Below are 21,516 nucleotides of genomic sequence, written 5' to 3'. Positions count from 1 at the left end.
TTTATTAGTTGTTAGTGGCTTTGTACTAGCTGTCAGTAACTGCGAGTACTCTCAGATCTGTACTTAGTGTCTTTTTGTTGTTTGGATGTACAAGTACCTGGCCAATCCACTTGTATTTGTAGTATTTGTATTTTTATCCATCTGATGAGTTAAGCCTCTTTCAACTGATTTTTATAGTTCGTTCTTATGTTATACTGTTACTACACTGTCCCAGGTTAGGGGAGGGTTGGGATCCCGCTAACATGTTTAACCCCGCCACATTCTGTATGTATGTGCCTGTCCCAAGTCAGGAGCCTGTAATTCAGTGGTTGTCGTTTGTTTATGTGTTACATATTTGTTTTTCGATTATTTTTTTGTACATAAATTAGGCCGTTAGTTTTCTCGTTTGAATTGTTTTAAATTGTCATATCGGGGCCTTTTATAGCTGACTGTGTGGTATGGGTGACCTATAGTTGTTAATTTCTTTGTCATTTGGTCTCTTGTGGACAGTTGTCTCATTGGCAATCATACCACATCTTCTTTTTTATATTAACACACTTCACTGGCCATCATTACAAGAAAGAAGACTTAAAAGCCGATAAAACATGTTCCACAGAATCATCAACAACAAAATTGCCATACTATTTTTTGACATACTAATTAAAAGCAAAGCAAACACCAGGTCTAACCACAAACAAACATACCGGCAGATTCGATGCAGCAAAGACAGTTACAAGTTTTCTTTTTTCTGTCAAACTGTAAAAAACTGGAAAAAATTACCAGAACCAATAGCCAGCAGCACCACTACTAGTACTGAGTGTTTAAAGAGAAACACACCAGAGAAATTTTCCTTAACAGTTACAAAGTCTTTCATGCATAATCTGTATCTTGTTTATATATTATACCAAAAATAAAAAAATAAAAATTGAAAAATATTACTTGAGAATATAAAAATTGAAAAATTATTATGAAATTAGAAAAATGAATTTGTAATCATTAACAATAGTGTTAAATTAGGCATGCGCCATAAAGTAATCATCATCCAGTTGATGTTTTTCTGTATATAAAGAAGAAGAGATATACCTTATTTTACTGAAAATTAAAAATCTTGCTTTAACAGTGAAAAAAATAAAAAATCTTTCCTTATAGTTTAAAAAAATAAAAAAACCCATCCAAAACAAACCCTCCTAGCCCCCCACCAGAATATCAAATGGTCGTCCCCTTAACAGAATAAATCAAAAGATAGATCAAATGGATAAAAAAGACTTCTAGAATACGTATATGAGACAATAACCCATCGACAAAATAAACAAAAAAGTATTTTAACAAAAATAAAAGTAATTAATAACAGACGTGGCATCGCTAAACAAAAGCCGATGTTCCATGTGAAATCTTACGCGATGATTGATGTCAAACGTGATATAAAAGGGAGGCGAAAGATACCAAAGGTCGAAAAAAAAAAAACTGACAACGCCATGGAAAAAAAACGAAAAATAACTTAAAGACAATCAACAGAATATAAAATACAACATTAAAAACTAAAGGCAGAGCAACACAAACGAAATCGAAATATCACATAAAAATTAGAAGATGTGCTATGATTGCCAATGAAACAACTATCCAACAAAGCTCAAATAAAGTGGATGTCACCATGTATAGGCAATCGTATGGGCTTCAACAAAGAGAGATAAAAAATACCGTATAGTCGGCTATAAAAGGCCCCGACATGAAAAATATGAAACAATTCAAATGAGAAAACTACCGGCCTAATTCATTTCAAAACAATTTACGAAAACAAACCAAATATGACGGACGTGAAAAACGACAACCACTGAACTACATGCTCCTGACTTGGGATAAGCACATAACGAATGTGGCGAAATGTTACAGCGCAACATAAGAACAACTATAAAATTCAGTTGAAAAAGGCTTAACTCATCAGATCGATACAAAGATAAACATCAAACAAAACACAGACAGGAAGCTTAAGTGGCAGGGTATATATCCATCCATCATCCCTAACAACAAAAAAGACCCATAGTACAGATCTGAGAATATTCACAGTTACTGAAAGCTTGTTCAAAGCCAATAACAACTAATATCAAATGTCACGTGATATCGGGGGTAAAAACTAATGACCCACGTTAAACCATACGTAACAATCGATATTTCCAAAACCAGATGTCCAATGTTATATCATAAAAAACCCAAATGTCTCACCTTTTAATCGGTAATTCTATAAACTACTTTTCATTCTGAACTCTCTTATATTGCCAATATCTCCAGACTGACCGTGATAAAAATAAACCAGGGGTAGTTACTTTTTCGCATGCACAAATCCAATGCGAAAGGATGTTCTCATATTTTTTTAACAAAAATGGTACTAGTTTAAAATACTGCAATAACTCACGAATATTTCATGAATTAAATATTTTTGTCTTTGTGTCTATGAAATGTCTGTACCTTAATATTGAAGCTATCCAATACCGAGTTTTATTTATCAGCTTTAATGGCAAACGATCTAGTGCGAAGTAGAAGTTATATTCTACTGATTTCACAACACGAATGAAGTTATATTCTACTGATTTCACAACTAGAATGAAATCATGATTTTTGTCTTAATATGTAACAAAGAAATAATTCAAATTTAAAATCGATGGGTGTACTGTAAAGAAAATTACTGTACAGAAAATGATGTCAAAGTCAGCATAGGAAGACAAGGTCGTGTGCAATGCCCAGTATCTCAGTTTGGATACACTCATTCGATGGATGCTCTAGCTACTAGCTCCCACATATGAATAACAACGGTATATTGAAGAAACTATCTTATGAATAAAGTATAGTTGTCGACCGATCCTTTGGATCCATTTGTTTCGAAAATTTCATAATTAAAATTACAGGGGAGGGGTTAGTACTTAAATCAAGTGTCAATTTGTAATAAAGCATATCAATGTCTTTCCTAAGGAATAATAGACCCAAATCTAAAGAATATATTGATTGCGTTTTGTTTGCTTTACTTCTAGTGACAAATATTTCATGCATATTTAGGACGAGAACAAATTAACATAATTACTATAGGTATATCCTGTAATAGGGGTCGACCGGGATGAAAGGCAGGAAATTCGGACTGCCAGAGAAAAATGAGGGTAAAACTATATAGAATTGGGACTGAAATTAACAGACCCTTTACGTGTAGTAAGCGGGACACTTTCTCTACACGAGGTATCGGCTTTAACGTTCCCATTTTGATCGCACGTGGCTGTGTATTAATACATCCCACAAAACCAACAGGACGGCCACTTTAGAACACGGCTGTGTATTTATACATCCCGCAATACCAACAGGAAGACCACTTTAGCACGTGGCTGAGTATTTATACATCCCGCAAAACAAATTGAAGGACCACTTAAGCAAGGATTTAACTGCCCTACCGGTCGGAAGATAACCAATAGTGACCAGGTTTTTATTTCTCATTCACCCTTGGGTGCTAAAAAATAAGAGTAAAATGGCTTTAAAAATAACGAATATACTGAGAAATGACGAAGGATCACTATTCAGACCCTTATCTATATATTTAATACTCACTTGCTTCATTACAAAAACGCTGTTTAAAATCGTCTGATAAAAAGTAATATGAATTAAAATCATATTACGAAAAGGAACGAAAACCTAGTCGACACATAAGGTGGATTGGTAAAAATAGGGTCTAAAATAATTAATAGAGGAAAATGAATTCAAAACTAACGAGTATAGAAATGAAGGACCTCTACACATTCAGACCCTTATCTATATGATTAAATGAAAAAATGCACTTAATTAATATAGAACAGCTGTTTACAATAATCTGATAAATAAAGTTCAATAAAATCCTGATACGCATATAAAAGAAAGCCAGGTCAATCAGATGTGTGAGAGTTTGTTTGTTCACTGTTGTATACTAACAATAAATTCGGAGGAAACATTATCTCTGTTATATTTATTTAAAGAATTATGTATCCTGTCTTACAAACATTACATCATGTGAGCATTCACCTTCTCCATGTTTTCTAAAGAAACTTTTTAATGTTCTATCTATAAGACTAATTTAGGTATGTAATTTGTGTCATTGTTTCTCTGTATAATACTGTCACAATTTACACAGATATCCACACGGACACAAACACACACACACAATTTAACTAAATAATGTAGAATTTGTATACTTTTTTATTTCATTTTGATCAACTTTCCGTTTAATTCTTTAATGTTTAACTTTATTAACCAATGTTGCCTATTTCAACTTTTTTTTTATTGTTCCCTTCGATTTTGTATGGAGTTTTGTCTTTCCACTTTTCCGTGGAAAGACCTATGATTTTGTTCTGATTATTATTTTTTAGATATTTGGTATATGATATCGCACAGTTTATACGCTTTTGAAACTGACACTGTTTAACCGAACACTTTACGTTGTAGGAGTTATCTCCCCAAACTCTGTTTTTCATGTGGCCACTACTCCTTCGCAACCGTAAAAGTTTACGATAAATTTATTTTACCAAATTGCTCGTTACATCTTCAGGATTAGGATGACCATTGGATCGAAGCTATCGGGAGACTCCATATGAGAGTTATTACCCCTTATTCATTTGATATAAGTGATATGCATTTCTAACTGGTAAACCATAAGTGATAGAGACGTAGGGTCTCTTGATTTGAGGTCCTTGGTCCAAAAAAATTAGTTCAAGGTCAAAGGTCAAGGTCATATTCAAAATTTTGATTTTGGCTTATTTTCAGTTCTTTTCAAAAACCGTATAAGATATTGACAAATTATTTTTACTAAATTGTTAGTTGCGACATGTCATAACACGTAAATTTGATTGCAAGGGTACGTTGACCGTAAAGAACAGTTTTCTCCCTTTTTATATTTAAAATTACATGTATGGTGGTATAACTTATTTACCAATTATAATAAAGACCAGGGTAAATAAAGTTTAGCAACAGTTGTTTTAATTACAAAATCTGTATATGAAAAACTTCCAAAGTTGCAGAAATAAATTTTATAATCGAATTTTTTTCGAGTAAAAATTGAACCTTTTGGTTAGTTTCCTTTATTACAAAACTTATTGTTTCTTTAGAAGTATAGTTTTTTTGAAATATGAAACTAAAAATATCTCTTTCTAAACTTTTTTTACTAGTATATATTCAAAGTACGACAAGCGTGAAGTGATAAAAAAGCTGATTTTGGCCGTCGTGTTTTACTTCTGTGCACGAACCCAAAGACTAGAGAAAAACTGGTATTTGCTGCTTTTTGGCTAAGCATGCGACAATAATGCGAGTTATTGACTATGAGCCTGAATAGCGTGTCTGCAGAGTAGAGCAGCACGTCGTACGTTCGGTCGGTCACTTTTTGAACTATAGCCCGTAAAAATCTACCTCGTCATGTCAGTCTAATACATGTCAGGATGCGTATAATATTTGCCCCTGGACGTGAAAATCCTCATCCTCATTCTCCTCATCCTCACCATCGTCATCATCATCATCATAATCATCATCATCATCATCATCATCATCATCATCATCATCATCATCGTCATCGTCATGATCATGATCATGATCATCATCGTCATCGTCATTATCGTCGTCGTCTTAGTCCTACTTTTCCTCCCTCCTCCTCATCATCATCCTAATCGTCGTCGTCGTCGTCGTCGTCGTCATCATCATCATCATCATAATCGTCGTCGTAATCGTCGTCATCATCATCATCATCATCATCATCATCATCATCATCATCATCATCATCATCATCATCATCATCATCATCATCACCTGAAATTGATTTAAGTTTTTGAATGGTTACGTATTGCAGAAATATATTGAATATACACGAGAAAAGGTTTAATAGTTGTAAAAACAAAAACAAAAATGCCATTGCATCTGACCATAACCTCATTTACTTCGATTATTGATCATTTAAAATTTGTATGATACTTCTACTAAACATTAATCTAAAAGACTTTCAATATAACTTCAATCATGATCAGTGAAGTAGGCGAGACATTTCAGCATAATTAACATTTTTAAATTTCAATACAGTTTTGCTCAACTACCAAAAACAAACACGCTTGTAATGACCCTAGATCCACACTTCAAAATTTAGGTATAGTGTTTTCCGCTTACACCAACTGTTTTGATTTGTGATATGGTCACATGTACTTCTCCTCCCGACAGTTAGACCCATTATCAGGGGTAAATCCATGCGAGATGTATAAATACACAGCAACGTGCGACCGGAATAGGAAAGTTAAATACAATGAGATCATGTCATGTCCTGGGCAGGTTAAAGAACCATAGCATCAATTATTGAGATGTCTGTAGGGGACCTGATGCGAGGCTAAATTTTTACCCTCTTTTTCAAATAAAATTCAAATACTGCCTGGTAATACTTGTCCATCCACATTACAAAACCTACTTTTTTCTTGTATTGATTAATGTGTGCTCGTACTGAACACGCACGAACTACTAATATTTGTCGCTCGATGGGAAGTAGACAAACTGTCAATTTCACAAGAATCTCGCGGTATAGTAATCATTTTCAGATGACGATTTGAATAGGATGAAGTATTAATTTAAGTACATGCAATCTATTGTAGGATTATGGCCACCAATTGGAGTATTTGTGGTGATTGTGATAATCCTCAGATTACCAAACATTCAGTAGTATGGTGTTCCGAATGTGACGAAGGACTATGTGAGGACAGCAAGAATCATCACACGGTTTCCAAGGCAACAAAAAACCATGAAACCGTTTCCATCACCGAATACAAAACGTTACCGACCGAAGTCCTGCAAATAGCTCAGAGCTGCAAACTTCATAATGAGAAATACGAGTTGTTCTGTAGAAAACACGATTGTCCATGCTGCAAGAAATGTGTGAAATCTCACAACGATTGTAAAAGTTTAACCGACATAAATGAACTCACAAAGGACATCAAAACTTCCAACGCCTTTAACGAATTCGAACACTCCTTCTGGAAGTCGTCGAGAATATTAAATTAGAATGAAATTAAAAAAAAAAAAAGGCAGGACAGGAGTTTTGAGTAAAAAAAGGCTGGATGAGCAACATGGCAAAAAAAAAATTAAAAAAAAGGCAGGATGACAATTTATGTAAAAAAAGTCAGGATAAACTATCAAAAAAAAGGCAGGACTGAAAAGAGAAAAGACAATTGGTCAAACGTTTGATGTGGTATTTATTGGTGATGATTCTATTGCTGTAACATCCGCCAATTTAAATCAGATTAATATAATCGACTTAAAGAAGCAAAATCTGAGGAATTTATTAAAAGTTGATTCCAACAATGATGGGGTAGTATACAAAGATGGACATTTGTTTAATTGTGCCGGGGAGAAAGGACTACAGATGATCAGTCTTAGTGATGAACCAATTACAAATGTTATTTATAACAAACATTCTATCTTTGTGTACGTTACAAAATTCGGTGATAAACTGTTCTACACAAACTATACACATGACAGTGTAACCTGCTGTGAATACCATGGTATCATACTGTGGACGTTCTGTGATAAAAGTCTTCTGCGGTCTCCACTAGGTATCTCTGTAGACAATGATGGTAACGTGTTTGTAGTGGGGAGTAGTACTCACAATGTGTTCGCCATTTCTTCTGATGGACAACGCTACAGACAACTCTGATCAAGGGAAGATGGACTGAGATGCCCACAGCCTCTGCAATATGACACATCTACCAATGAATTGTTAGTTGCAAATTCATCCAGTGACGATGCGTTTTTGTATGATTTTGAATGGTAAGAAATGAAGGTTGACTGTTCCAAAATTCGACTTACCTTATTAAACATTTTGTTGATCTGGATTTCCTATATGATTTTCAATGAATCACTTAATTTTGTGTGATCTGAATTTTTGTTCAATCTTATATTATATGTTAATTAAGGATCTGCTGAACCTTCTGGAGCTCATGTCATCACCTAGGGTTTTTTTGTGGAATTCAAATTGCTCAGTATATAGTTTTCTATGTTGTTTTATGTTTACTGGTGTTTGTCTTTTGGTCTTTTCGTTCTTGCCATAGTTTATTTTCGACTTATGAGTTTGAATGTTCCTTTGGTATCTTTCGTCTCTCTTTTCGAGACCATTATAATTATGTTCATGTTTCTTTTCGGTACCAATATTCAATCATAGGAGTCTTTGATGGAAAAGTCGTAAAGATTCAACGACTGATGACTGGTAGTTTTGAATAATACAAAAATGTATGAATGAATTCTAAAATTGAGGACATATTGCCTGTTTCTTAGATAGCATACAATAACCAAATTATAATGCAAAGTCACACTTATTTTTCCAAGAAAGCAATAACATATTTATAAAACGTATACGAATATGTTTTACTTTAGTTGGATACATTAACAGATGGCATACAGACTGAGAGAAAATTCAAACTATGAAAATAGCAACCAGGTATTATACTGGTTATTAGTATACATAAAGTCATTTTTAAGTACATAGTCTAATTTTATTGTGTGCTATGAAGAATTTGAGATGCCGGATATACATCAATGAGACAAGCAGCGGACGACAAGATACACCAAAAGACAATTCAGTATGAATGAAAGAAGTTGTCAGTTCTACGTATTGTAAAGTGAGACAATAATCCATCAACAAAATTGACGTAAAGGGTCTGTCTGTTTATTGGTCTGTCTATCTATTGGTATACGTATGTAAGACAGCAACCCATCGACAAAATAAATATAAATATCCATATGAATAAAAGAAGATGTCACAGTTAAATATACGTATAACAACCCGATAAAAAATTAAGACAGTGCAATTTAAACAAACGAAGAGGTCGGTTTAACGTATTTAAGACGGCAACCTATTGACAAAATAAAGCCAACGGCAGTTCAATTTGAATAAAAGATGTTAGGTGGACTTACATGAGGCAGTAACCCATCTACAAAATTAATCCAAAGACAGTTGATTTTGAAAAAAAGGAGATGTAGGATGGACTTATATGAGACAGCAACCCATCTACACAATAGACATTACTAACAAAAGAGAATGTTGGGTAAACTTATGTGAGACAACAACCCATTGACAAAAATAGATCCCTCTAGATGTCTTTTTGCTATTTGTGTCGTCGGGTAAATGTCTCATTGACCTATAACCCACATATCATTCTATTCATACGTGTATAACAAAATAAATTTCAACAATTAGTTATCATTATTTTTTTTATATACCAGAAGAGTTATGGGTCTGTAATTTTGTTTTGTTTTATCATAACAAATACAAACGTGATAGCTGACAGCTGAACAGATACGATGTTTAGCGTTTACTTACTATAGGGTGTTATCCGATAATATGAAAAGAAATATTAGAACTATAGACAATCGCTACACTTTAAATAATCGAATCCTATAAAACATAATTTCATTAATCTGTTAATGTAAAAGAAATAATAAAACATTGTAGTCTATTAAATTTGGACCTATCGGCATTCAAATGTCTTTGTTAAGTTGCAGTCAGTTTATATGCCAGATTTGAAAATACATATTACCCAAACATGCCAAAGGGTTGAGTGAGGTATTGAAATATGGTCATTCCTGGACTTCTCTAGATCTAGTCTGGCAATAAAATAAACTTGCTAAAGTGGATTGGGCAACTGGCTGAGCTGGCTATATAAATACGCAGCAAGTGACTTTTATAGGGAAGGTGCCACATTTAAGAACCCTTCAAACAACTCTTTAATGTTGTTAGTTTGCAAAACTTACCAGCAATTTTGTATTAATTGTTGATAATTTCTAATTCTAAACATACACGAAATATTTGCCACTAGAGGTTTCGATGTCAACAAACAACGATCAATCAATCAATCAATCAATTACAGAACATGACTGTCATATGTGTCTTTTCCTTACACATCCTATGCATTATAGGCGTAATAGGTATAACTAATTTTCTTCGTGCCATATAATATGACAACGACGGTGCATGATCGTATCCGTTGTGTGTCAAAGAAAATGATATGTGTCTGTCTATGGGTCTGTCTATCTATATAGGTCTGTATATCAATGGGTTTGTCTGTTTATGGGTCTGTCTATCTATTGGTCTGTCTATGGGTATGTCTAAGGGTTTGTCTATGGGTCTGCCTATGGGTCTGTCTGTCTGTCTATGTGTATGTCTATAGGTCTGCCTATGTGTCTGTCTATGGGCCTGTCTATTTGTCTGTCAATCTATGGGTCTGTCTATGGTTCGGTCTGTTTATGAGTCGGTCTTTGGGCATGTATATCTATGGGTCTGTCTATGGATATGTATATCTATGGGTCTGTCTGTAGGTCTGTTTATGGGTCTTTCTGTCTATGTGTCTGTCTATAGGTATATATATATCTATGGGTCTGCCTGTAGGTCTGTTAATGGGTCTGTCTATGGGTATGTATATATGTGGGTCTGTCAATGGGTATGTATATATGTGGGTCTGTCTATCTATGGGTCAGTCTATGTGTCTGTCTATGGGTCTGTCTGTCTATGGGACTGTCTGTGGGTCTTTCTATGGGTCTGTCTGTCTATGGGTCTATTTATGGATCTGTCTATGGGTCTGGCTATGGGTATGTCTATATAGGTTATTTTGAACGTTCTACACATCAAGTATAAACGGCTCATTGTTAGACGGTTGAAAATTGTCGTTTGTTCGTTGGTAAAATCTATAGTATAATACCTTTGCTATATTTTAGATAGCTTGATCTGTTGATACTTTTTACTGGATCAAATCTGATTTTTTCTCAAGAAATCAAAGAACAAAAAAAAAATGTTTAGATCTTAATCATGCATGTCTGTGTGAGATCCATTTCTATAGAAATCATTGATAGGACCCTTTATAAATACAGTTTTCCCGGAGTAGATAATAATTTTTTTTTAATATTTGGGAAATTATCGGCTTTCCATAATGTTAAATTACTTCACTTCATAATTTGATGAAGACAATCTATTTTAGTTCTAAAATTTTTAATTAAAATGAAGATTTTTATTTTGATCTAACGACAAACTTTTAAAATTGTAGTGATCAGTCAACTGATAAGTTGCATAGCTGATTACAGCAAGGACTTGTATAGTAAGATCTTACTATACAAATCCTTGATTACAGGTAAAGCAGTAATTTTCCATATGACAGTCGCATGTACCCTGGGGTGTGTATAACTTATTTGGAATACCTTAATTTTCTTGGGAACATCCTGTCCACATGTAATACTTAATATATATTGCAACAGATGACATAACACAAATTTTCTTCTTTTAAATCAAGGATTTGTAAAGTAAGACTATGCAAATCCTTGGAAGAATTAGCATTCAATAATACATTGATTTTTATAAAAACCACATTTTGGTACAATAATTGTTTATTTACCATATTAACATTGAATACCATACACGTAGAATGAAATATGTCTACAATATGGTTGGTTTTAATCATTTAGCAATTATCTATAAGATTTAGGAATCAACATTTTTAATTATATATAATTAACCACATTTAAACTGGTTTATATCAACATACCCACATTTGTATTGTTAATACTTTAAACTTCATAGCCATATGATATTTGTATTTATAAAAATATTTACATACCCAAATTTTTAATTATCTTATATTTACATGCCCAACTTTGGTTTTTTGTTGTAATAAGTGTAATTTGAAACAACAGTACATTATATCTGGGAACAGTATATATAACGGGAAATGAATCTGATAGGCTTTTCAGTATGAATTTGATATAATCTCGGACTCCTCGAGACTTTGCGAGATTTATGGATTTTGGTGGCGTCTGACTGAAAAACTATTGGAACTGCTCAATAAAGTAACCACATAATTCTAATCGTAAATAAATACAAATTTTATCATAAAGTAGATATATTTTGTCATATAAAATGACCAAAATAAGTGTGATTTGTTTGATGTGAAGTGTTTTATAATGGTTTTGAATTTGGGAATGCAATCAGCGTCATTTTTTTTTTTATTACCCTTTTGCATTCTGTACCATTCTGTGATAAAATGAATGCGATTATAATAAATTTGAAGTGACAGAATACATGTTTGATACACTGGCATCACTGTAAAACTAGTTTGAATGACATTTTATTGATATTATCAGTATGTATGTTCCTGATTATATGAAGAGAAATAAAGATAAAATTATATCATGTATATTGGTCATGATTAAAAAAACTCAGAATTGTCAAAGTAAATTTAAGACACAACACAAAATGTTCAGAATTTGTCAAGCCATACTAAAATCAAAAATAAGAATGTCGAGAATCTGTCGAGAAATTTTAAGGCAGTATTCAAATGTCAAGAATTTGTCAAGAAATATTAAGATCATTTTCAGAATGTCGAGTAAATTTAATATAAATCAGAATTTGTCTAGAAAAATTGAGACACAAGTCATACTTTTGGAGAATGTCGAGTAATTGTTCATGCAAATTAAGACAAAAATTGGTCTTTTCAGACTTTTGGACTTTTGTAGTGAAGGTTACTTAGTAATTGGGTGCAGAAATAAAGATAAGTCTTTTTGAAATTGACGGATAAAAAGTAATATAAATTTATAATATGAAAAAGAAATACCCAGTGGAGATATAGGGCGGATAGTTAGAAAAAAAGGACATAAAATAATGAACTGACAACAACGACATTACATTTAACTGGTACATAAATGGAAGACTTCTACAGATTCAGACTGTTGTCTTTATGTTTAGCATCATGAAATCCACTTTATATAAAAAAAACTGCTTAAAAAAATCTGATAAATAAAGTATTATAAAATCATGATACAAATACAAAAGGAAACCAGGTTAATTAGTTGTGTGAAAGTCTGTTTGTGCACAAGTCATCTTGTGTAAGCAAACGATATTAGAGAAACATTATCTCCTTCAATTTTTTAAGGCTTATCAACATTAAATCATGTGACAATTTACCTTCCTTTTCCAAAGAATGTTCTATTTATACATGTTATAAGACTTATTTAGGTATGTAATTTGTATCATTGTTTCTCTGTATAATACTGTTACAATTTAAACAGACATCCACACAAACACAAACACACACACAATTTAACTAAATAATCTAGAATGTGTTTACTTTTTTACTTTTATTTTAATCAACTATCGTTCAATTCTTTTTACTTGAGATATGTTCAAACATGTTGATTTTTTACTTTAACAAATGTGACATATTTCAACTGTTTTATTGTTCCCTTCGAATTTGTATTGAGTTTTGTCTTTACTTTGTTTGTTTTGTCTTTATTTTGTTTGTTTAGTTAAACGATAATATTTGTCAGTAATAAAATATCTAACGTTGTATTTACCATGTATACTATGTAAATAAAGTTTAGCAACATAAGCATGATAAGTTTTAATGACAAAAAAAATCTACCTAGTCATGTCGGACTAATACAGGGCTGAATGATTAATGACGCCATCGTTTTCGTATGCCGGTTCCAATGTCAGCTAGGAACATCGTTAGTTGTTGCCATTTACCGGTTCCATGTCTGTTACCTAGTTAGTTGTTGCAATATTCCGGTCCACAGTCATAAATATCGTCAGTAGTTCTCGTTTTCAGGTCCCAAGTCAGTAACATCGTCAGTAGTTGCCGTTAGCCGATCCTAAGTCAGGAATATCGACAGTAATTGCTTTATACCGATACAAAGTCAGAAACTTTTTCAGTAGTTGTTGTATGCCGATACCAAATCAGAAACCTATGCTTCTACAAAATAACCGGAAGCAGTAAATATTTTTTTTTTATATTAGCCCGCTAAGCACAATTTCGGAAAATATGGAAATCACGTAAATTTAATGCTGATATCATACTGTAAAAATATAAGTTATTTAATCTAAGTATATGATAATTAAAGTTATATAAAATCATGACACGAAAACAAAAAAGGAAACCAGGTCAATCATTATGTGAGAGTTTGGTTGTGCACTAGTTTATACACACTATAACTTCTTAGAAAAAGTTGTCTCGATTCAATCTCTAAAGGAGTAAGTCCTCTGGCTTTCAAACATAAACTCATGTTGTACTTAATTAACCAATGTTGCCTATTTCAACTTTTCTCAATGTTCCGTTCGATTTTGTATGGAGTTTTGTCTTTATTTTGTTTGTTTAGTTAAACGATAATATTAGTAAGTCATGATACATTTAACGTTGAAAAAACCATGTATACTTAGTAAATAAAGTTTAGCAACATAAGTTTAAATTACAAAAACTCTATATGAAACTTCTAAAGTTGGTGAAATAAATTTCATAATCGAAATGTTGTCGAGTAAAACCTTATAGTTATTTTCTTTATTACAATAACATTCAGTATTGAAATGCGGAATGTGTCAAAGAGACAACAACTCGACCAAAGAGCAGAAAACAGCCGAAGGCCACCAATGGGTCTTCAACACAGCGAGGAAATTGTATCTATTGTTATTTTGTAGAAGCATAGTTTATTTTTTAAATTTGAAACTAGAAATATCTGTTCCTAAACTTTTGTTACTAGTATATATTCAAAGTAGCACAAGTGTGAAGTGATAAAACAGATGGTTGTGGTCTCTGCGAACATTTAATTTTATATTCTGAAGTATCAGAGCCTAGCAATCGTGTTTTACCTCTGTGCACACTTGCGATTCCCATAAACTTATCGTCAGAAGTTGCCGTTTTCTGGTCCAAAAAATTAATAAAAATATTCCTCTCTATACTATCTTTCGATTGTAAGTAGCTTCTGTCCAAGTTTGTTGAAAACCCAGGATAGTTTATGAATCTAATAAACTTAAATTGCAGACTGTATGTAATGTTAACTGGAAGAAAAACTAAGTCCATTTTAAAGTAAATGGAATTTTTTTTTACAAAATTTACTTTTGAATATTATCTTATGGTCAGAAACAAGCTTCTGTCCAAGTTTGGTAGAAATCAAGGATAGTTTGAGAAAGTTATTAAATTTTTCAAAAACTTTAACCACAGAGTGAATATTTGTGGACGCCGCCGCCGCCGCCGACGATGACGACGACGACGACGACGGAATGTAGGATCGCTATGTCTCGCTTTTTCGACAAAAGTCGAAGGCTCAACAAAAATGGCACCAAAACTGGTCACAAGTCAGTAAGCTGTCAGTAATTGCCGTACACCGTATGGCGTTCCGACTTTCAGACACTTCGTCAGTGTTTGTCGTAAGCTATATTTGAATGCCTTTATCATTTAGAGTTGGTGTTGAACGCAGATCTGTTCATAGTTTATGTGAAATTAATTCAGAACTTCTCTTTAAAACGTGACGATTAAGAGCTATATATTTGACATTGACATTTTGTCTATTGACAGACTGTATGTTGACTACTGTTAGTTTAAAACAAATAAATTAGTTGTTTGATTGCGGTCTCATTGATACCAATCCCAGCTGTTATTCAGACTGAAACTCAACCTACTATGTCCTAAATATAGACGACCAATCAACATGATCAATGAGGATCTCAATAGGGTTGCCAAAATATGGCTAATAAAGATCAGAGAAATAATGGCAAAGAAAGGTAAAAAAAAAAGGATAATTTGGTGGAGAAATAAAGCAAAGGAATGATGAACGCAAAAAACTAAAGAATAGATTACTTAACTAACAATATAGAAATTAAGGACCTCTAAATATTCAGACCCTCATATCTATAATTTTATTTAGAATGGGAAAATGCACTTCCTTTATACAAAAAAGTTGTTTGAAATCATCTGATAAATAAAGTTATATAAAATCATGACATGGATATAAAAGCAAACCAGGTTAACCAGTTGTGTTAGAGCTTGTTTGTGCACAAGTATATATAGTACATACTCGAGGAAACATTATCTCTATTGAATTTATTTAAAGAATTATATCCCCTGGCTTACAAACATTAAATCATGTGACAGTTACCTTCCTTTTCCAAAGAATTGTTCTATTTAAAAGACTAATATTGGTATGTAATTTGTACTTTTTCTGCAAGTTTAAAACAATATTTTTAATTGTTGGATTGCTGCCTTATTGATGTTAATCCCCTAAAATAAAACCAATCACAACCAGTCAATGAGGATCCCGATAGGGTTTACATAATAGAGCATATAACGATAAGAGAAATTAAGGAATAGGAATGAAAAAAAATAAAGGATTATTGAGTGCTGAAATAAGACAAAGGAATAATTGACCCAAAAATCTAAATAATAGATTTTCTGCTTTACTTCAAATGACAAATATTTCATGCATATTCAGCATGAATGGAGCCAATGCTCCGTGTTGAAGGCCGTACCTTGACCTATAATGGTTTACTTTTATAAATTGTAACTTGGATGGAGAGTTGTCTCATTGGCACTCATACCACATCTTCCTATATCTAAGGACGAGAACAAACTAAATAAAGTTACAATATGTAGGTCATATAATAGGGATCGACCATGATGAAATGCGGGAAATTCGGACTGCCTGTAAAAAATTAGGGTATATAAAATTTGGACAAAAAATGAAGCCATGCAACAGGCCACCAACGGACCCTTTACGGATAGAGAGCGGAATACTTTCTCTTCACGGTTCTGCTTGCACGTTCCCGTTTTGATCGCACGTGGCTGTGTATTTATACATAATTGTTAATGATCATTCTGTTAAAGAACAAATTCCTGGTTATTTTGATAATACTTAACTCCCTCTTATATTTGTTATGTTTACAAAAAATCTACCTGGAAATATGTGTTTAATTACAGCGAAGTGTGAAAAGATGTTAATATCAGTGACAATACACCTACCTAATCCGAATACATTTATTGCCCCAATTCCCATATGTTATAACAGGAGGCATTACCATCGTTCGTGACCGAGAGTTGAAATCATTCCTCAGTAAAGGACCTAAATATTGTCCCCCGTCAATTATTAATTGGAATGAGTGTCGTAACATCATCCACGACACACTCCTTACTTACTGCTCTAAATGGATAAAACGAGAAAAAACTGACAAGAAATCATTAGATTCTTTTTTTAATTCGGTAATGAACATAGTTGATATACGTATTCAACATTTTAAAGATCATTTTACTCCTAATAACAACCATAATAGCCCAAATTCCAGTATCAAACATAAGCTAAAAGAACTCGCCAAGGAATATATTTTTGTCCCGGCATATAAGGCTGCTAACAATATTATTATTGTTTGACGTAAATTTTACATTGATGTATTACAAAAGGAAATCACGAATTCTCCAACATTCCAACTGACTCCATTTTCGGAAAATGACATCTGTAACAAACATAAACTTTTAGCTACCTCTTTACAAGCAGAACCACATACAATGAAAGTTCCAACTATGCACTGGCTTCCGAAGCTGCACAAAACTCCTTACTTATATAGATTTATTTCGTTTTCAATCCTTTGTTCCACTACAAAACTATCTATTCTACTTACTAATACACTTGGTACAATCAAAAACCTGGTAATAAATTGTTCAAATAAGGCCTTTGAAAGTGGAATAAATTACTTTGGGAGTGTCAAAAATTCGTTTGAAGTACTTGATAAATTGCATTCTTATATTGGTGATTTCGAATCTGTTCAAAGTTTTGATTTTTCTACCCTATATACCACGTTGCCTCATAATCTTATTAAGAAAAAAATTCACACACCTCATTAAATGGGCATTTAAAAAGTCGGAATGCGAATATATATGTTCAAACTCTTTTAGGTCATTTTTTAGTAACAACAAACAAAAGAACTATGTCAATTGGACCTGCTTTGATACTATAACTGCCCTTGAATATTTTACTAGATAACATTTTTGTTCGCTATGGAGATTCCGTATATCTTCAGGTTATCGGAATTCCCATGGGGACTAACTGTGCACCACTTATTGCGGATCTGTTTCTGTATTGTTATGAGGTACAATTTTTGACTAAAATCAGCAAAGACCCATCGAAACAACATCCGATTCAAAAATTTAATAACACATTTAGATATTTAGATGATATAATGGCTCTCAATAATGACGACTTCAGTATGTACACTAAAGAGATTTATCCTGCCGAACTACCTTTAAATAAAGCTAATACTAACAAAGAACACTGCCCTTTCCTGGATCTTAATATTTATCTTTAACGGGAAGCTTAAAACCAAATTTTATGATAAAAGAGATGATTTTTCATTTCCTATTGTTAATTATCCAATTTTAAATGGTGACGTTCCCTTGCCGCCATCTTATGGTGTTTATATATCTCAACTTGTTCGAATCGCTCGAGTATGTAACAACGTATTTGATTTCAACGAAAGAAATCTATGTATTACTGAAAAATTATTACACCAGGGTTTTCGATATCACAAACTGGTCAAAACATCAACTAAATTTTATCATCGGTACAAGGACATAATTCGTAAAAAGAAATCACCATGCAGACATCTTATACGTTCGGGTATTTCACATCCAATATTTTATAGTAATATTCTTTACAAAGCACAAAAATTTCGGCATTCACCTCAAAAGCTAACCAAACCTTTAAACAGACTTATTCGTAAAGAATATAGTTACGATACTGTTGTCAAGTCATTAAGGATTGCATATTTTGGTATTAATATTGATTCACTCATAGGGTCTTTGCATCGGAAATAAACACATTTATTCTAAAACCAGTTGTTGGCATGACACGGATTATGTTCTTCTCATATATTGTATGATGGTATGATACTAAACCCCTAACGGGAGGGATTGTACTTGATTTTCATATGATGAAGTTATAATCTTTCAATCAGTTTAATTGAGGTCTGAAGCTGGCATGTCAGTAACTGCTAGTAGTCCTTTGGTCATTTATGTATCATTGTCCTTTTGCTAAGTTTCTTTTGTTACCTAATCTGACATCGGACTCGGACTTCTTTTAAACTGAGTTTTACTGTGCGTATTGCTATGTGTTTCTTTATTCTACATTGGCTAGAGGTATAGGAGGAGGGTTGAGATCGCACAAAACATGTTTAACCCTGCCGCATTTTTGCGCTGTCCTAAGTCAGGAGCCTCTGGCCTTTATTAGTCTTGTATGTTTTTAAATTTTAGTTCATTTATATGTTTTGGAGTGTAGGGTGACGTCCATTTTCACTGAACTAGTACACAATTTTATTAAGGGGCCAGCTGAGGACCACCTCCGGGTGCGGGATTTTCCTGCTGCGTTGAAGACCCATTGGTGGCCTTCGGCTGTTGTATGCTCTTTGGTCGAGTTGTTGTCTCTTTGACATAAATTATTCCCCATTTCCATTCTCAATTTTATCCAACGTAACCACAAGGATGACCACTTCAACTAGGGTTTGACTGCCGGTCTGAAGATTAACAAAAGTGATCAGGTTTCTATTCGCCTATCACCCTTGAGGTGCTAAACAAATAAACAGAAAAATAACGGATATACTGAGAAATGTCGAAGGACCACTCACTATTCACTTTATGCACTTACCTTATAAAAAAAACTATAAATTTGTCGGATAAAAAAGTAATATAAAATCATAATACGAAAGGGAAAGAAAACCTAGTCTAGACATAGGGTGAATTGGTAGAATATAAGGTCTAAAATAATATATAGTATAAAAGATTGTCTTAAAAAAAATAGAGAATAAGAAATAATATGATAAAAAAAAAAAATATAGAAAATGGCATCTAAACTAACCAGTATAGAAATGGAAGACCTCTACACACTCAGACCCTCATCTATATGTTTCATATACAAACGAAATGCACTTAAAATTCGAAATATATCATCTGATAAAGTTATAAAAAATCATGATACGAATTGAAAAGGAATCCAGGTCAGTCAGTTGTGTGAAAGCTTGTTTTTGCACTAGCGTATACATATAATAATATCTGAGGAAACATTATCTCTATTCAATGTATTTAAGTAATTATCTCCCCTGGCTTACAAGCAGCACTAAATCATGTGACCATTTACCTTCCTTTTCCGTAGAAATGTTCCATTAAAAAAGACTTATTTAGGTATGTAATTTGTTTCATTATTTCTGTTTATCATTCAGTCATCCACACAAACACAAACACAAAATCGAACTAAATAATCTAGAATTAGTTTACCATTTTTTATTTTATTTTGATCAACTATTACGAGATATGTTCGAACACGTTAAATGTTTTACTTTATTAACCAATGTTGCCTTTTTTTAACATTTTTTTTGTTCCTCCGATTTTGTATGGAGTTTTGTCTTTACTATGGTTGTTTAGTTGACGATAATATGTCATAAAAAGAGCAGATGAAAAATATATCGTTAATCGTATTAACCATGAGCTATCATGTATACTAAGTTAATAAAGTTTAGCAACATATGATCTGCTTTGGATAGAAATCGGCTTTATGCAAGTGAACATATAAATGTACATGTTTGAGACTTTGACTGATGTCAAAACGAAATGAATAATGAGTTGTAGTCTGTTTTGTAGGGACCTTATAAAACTCATTTTTCAGTTACAGACTTTGCATAGAGTTGTTAAATCCAAAAAAGAGTAAAAGAGGGGCGAAAGATACCAGAGGGACATTCAAACTCATAAATCGAAAATTAACTGACAACGCCATGACTAAAAAAGAAAAAAAGACAAAAAAAGACAAACAATAGTACACAAAACACAACACAGAAAAATAAAGACTATAAGCAACACGAACCCCACGTAAAACTGGGGGTGATCTCAGGTGTTTCGGAAGGGTAAACAGATCCTGCTCCACCTGTGGCACCCGTCGTGTAACCCGTCAGATAACAGATGTATGAATATTCATTTGCGTAAGGTCGATTTCTATTCGACGCAGCTCATATGTTTTAATTGATAAAACTGTATATTTAAAAACCTCAAAAATGTCAGAAATGAATTATGTAATCGAATTTTTGTCAAGTAAAACTTGAACTTTATGGTTAATTTTCTTTATTTCAAACTGTATGTACTGGGGTTTTTTGGTACTAGAAGTATAGTTTATTTTTAAATTAGAACCTACAAATATCTGCTTCTAAAGTTTGTTACTTGTATCTATTCAAAGTACAAGTCTGAAGTAATAAAAAAAATGATTTTGGCCTTTTTGTTTGACTTTTGTGCACGACCCAAAAACTGGTATTTTCTGCTAATTACCTGAGCATGTGACCGTAATGAGAGTTATTGATCGTCTCTTCAGATTAGAGCAACATGTATTACATTTGGTCTGTCACTTTTTGAACTATAGCCCGAGCAAATTTCATCATCATGTCGGTCTAATTCAGGACAGGAATTGTGTAATATTTTCCCCAAGACGTTAAAATCAATTCATCATTTTCATCATAACCTATAATTGATTTAAGATTTTGAATCGCTTTATATTGCAGAAAAATATTGAAAATACACGAGATAAGGTTTAATAGATTTTAAAACTAAAAAGATGCCAATACAACTGACCATGACCTCATGCACTTTGGTTATTGATTATTTTGTATGATACGTCTACTAAGTATCAATCTAAAAGACTTTCAATACAAATTCAGTCATTATTAATAAAGTATGC

General features: G+C 32.9%; 2 protein-coding genes across 4 annotated transcripts in view; both read left to right on the top strand.

Moving 5' to 3' along the window:
* The window catches only part of LOC127724220 (probable RING finger protein 207 homolog), a 107,461-nt gene that overhangs the window by 84,099 nt on the left and 1,846 nt on the right, over positions 1 to 21,516 (top strand). Inside the window, exon 1 of one of the 3 annotated variants that reach the window (XM_052231121.1) lies at positions 12,971 to 13,003. The exons of the other annotated variants lie outside the window; for them this stretch is intronic. The gene's annotated coding sequence lies outside the window, so the exon portion shown is untranslated. Of the gene's footprint in view, positions 1 to 12,970; positions 13,004 to 21,516 lie in introns of those variants that run through there. 3 annotated transcript variants of the gene reach the window in all.
* Positions 6,775 to 21,516, top strand: part of LOC127724219 (uncharacterized) — a 93,593-nt gene continuing 78,851 nt past the window's right edge. The window contains exon 1 of the mRNA XM_052231116.1: positions 6,775 to 6,795. The gene's annotated coding sequence lies outside the window, so the exon portion shown is untranslated. The remainder of the gene's footprint in view (positions 6,796 to 21,516) is intronic.

This window comes from Mytilus californianus, unplaced genomic scaffold (genome assembly GCF_021869535.1).
Source record: "Mytilus californianus isolate M0D057914Y unplaced genomic scaffold, xbMytCali1.0.p SCAF_14, whole genome shotgun sequence".
Taxonomy (NCBI): Eukaryota; Metazoa; Mollusca; class Bivalvia; order Mytilida; family Mytilidae; genus Mytilus; species Mytilus californianus.
The sequence above is the reverse complement of the archived record's forward strand: the minus strand, read 5'-3'. Positions and strand labels throughout refer to the sequence as shown.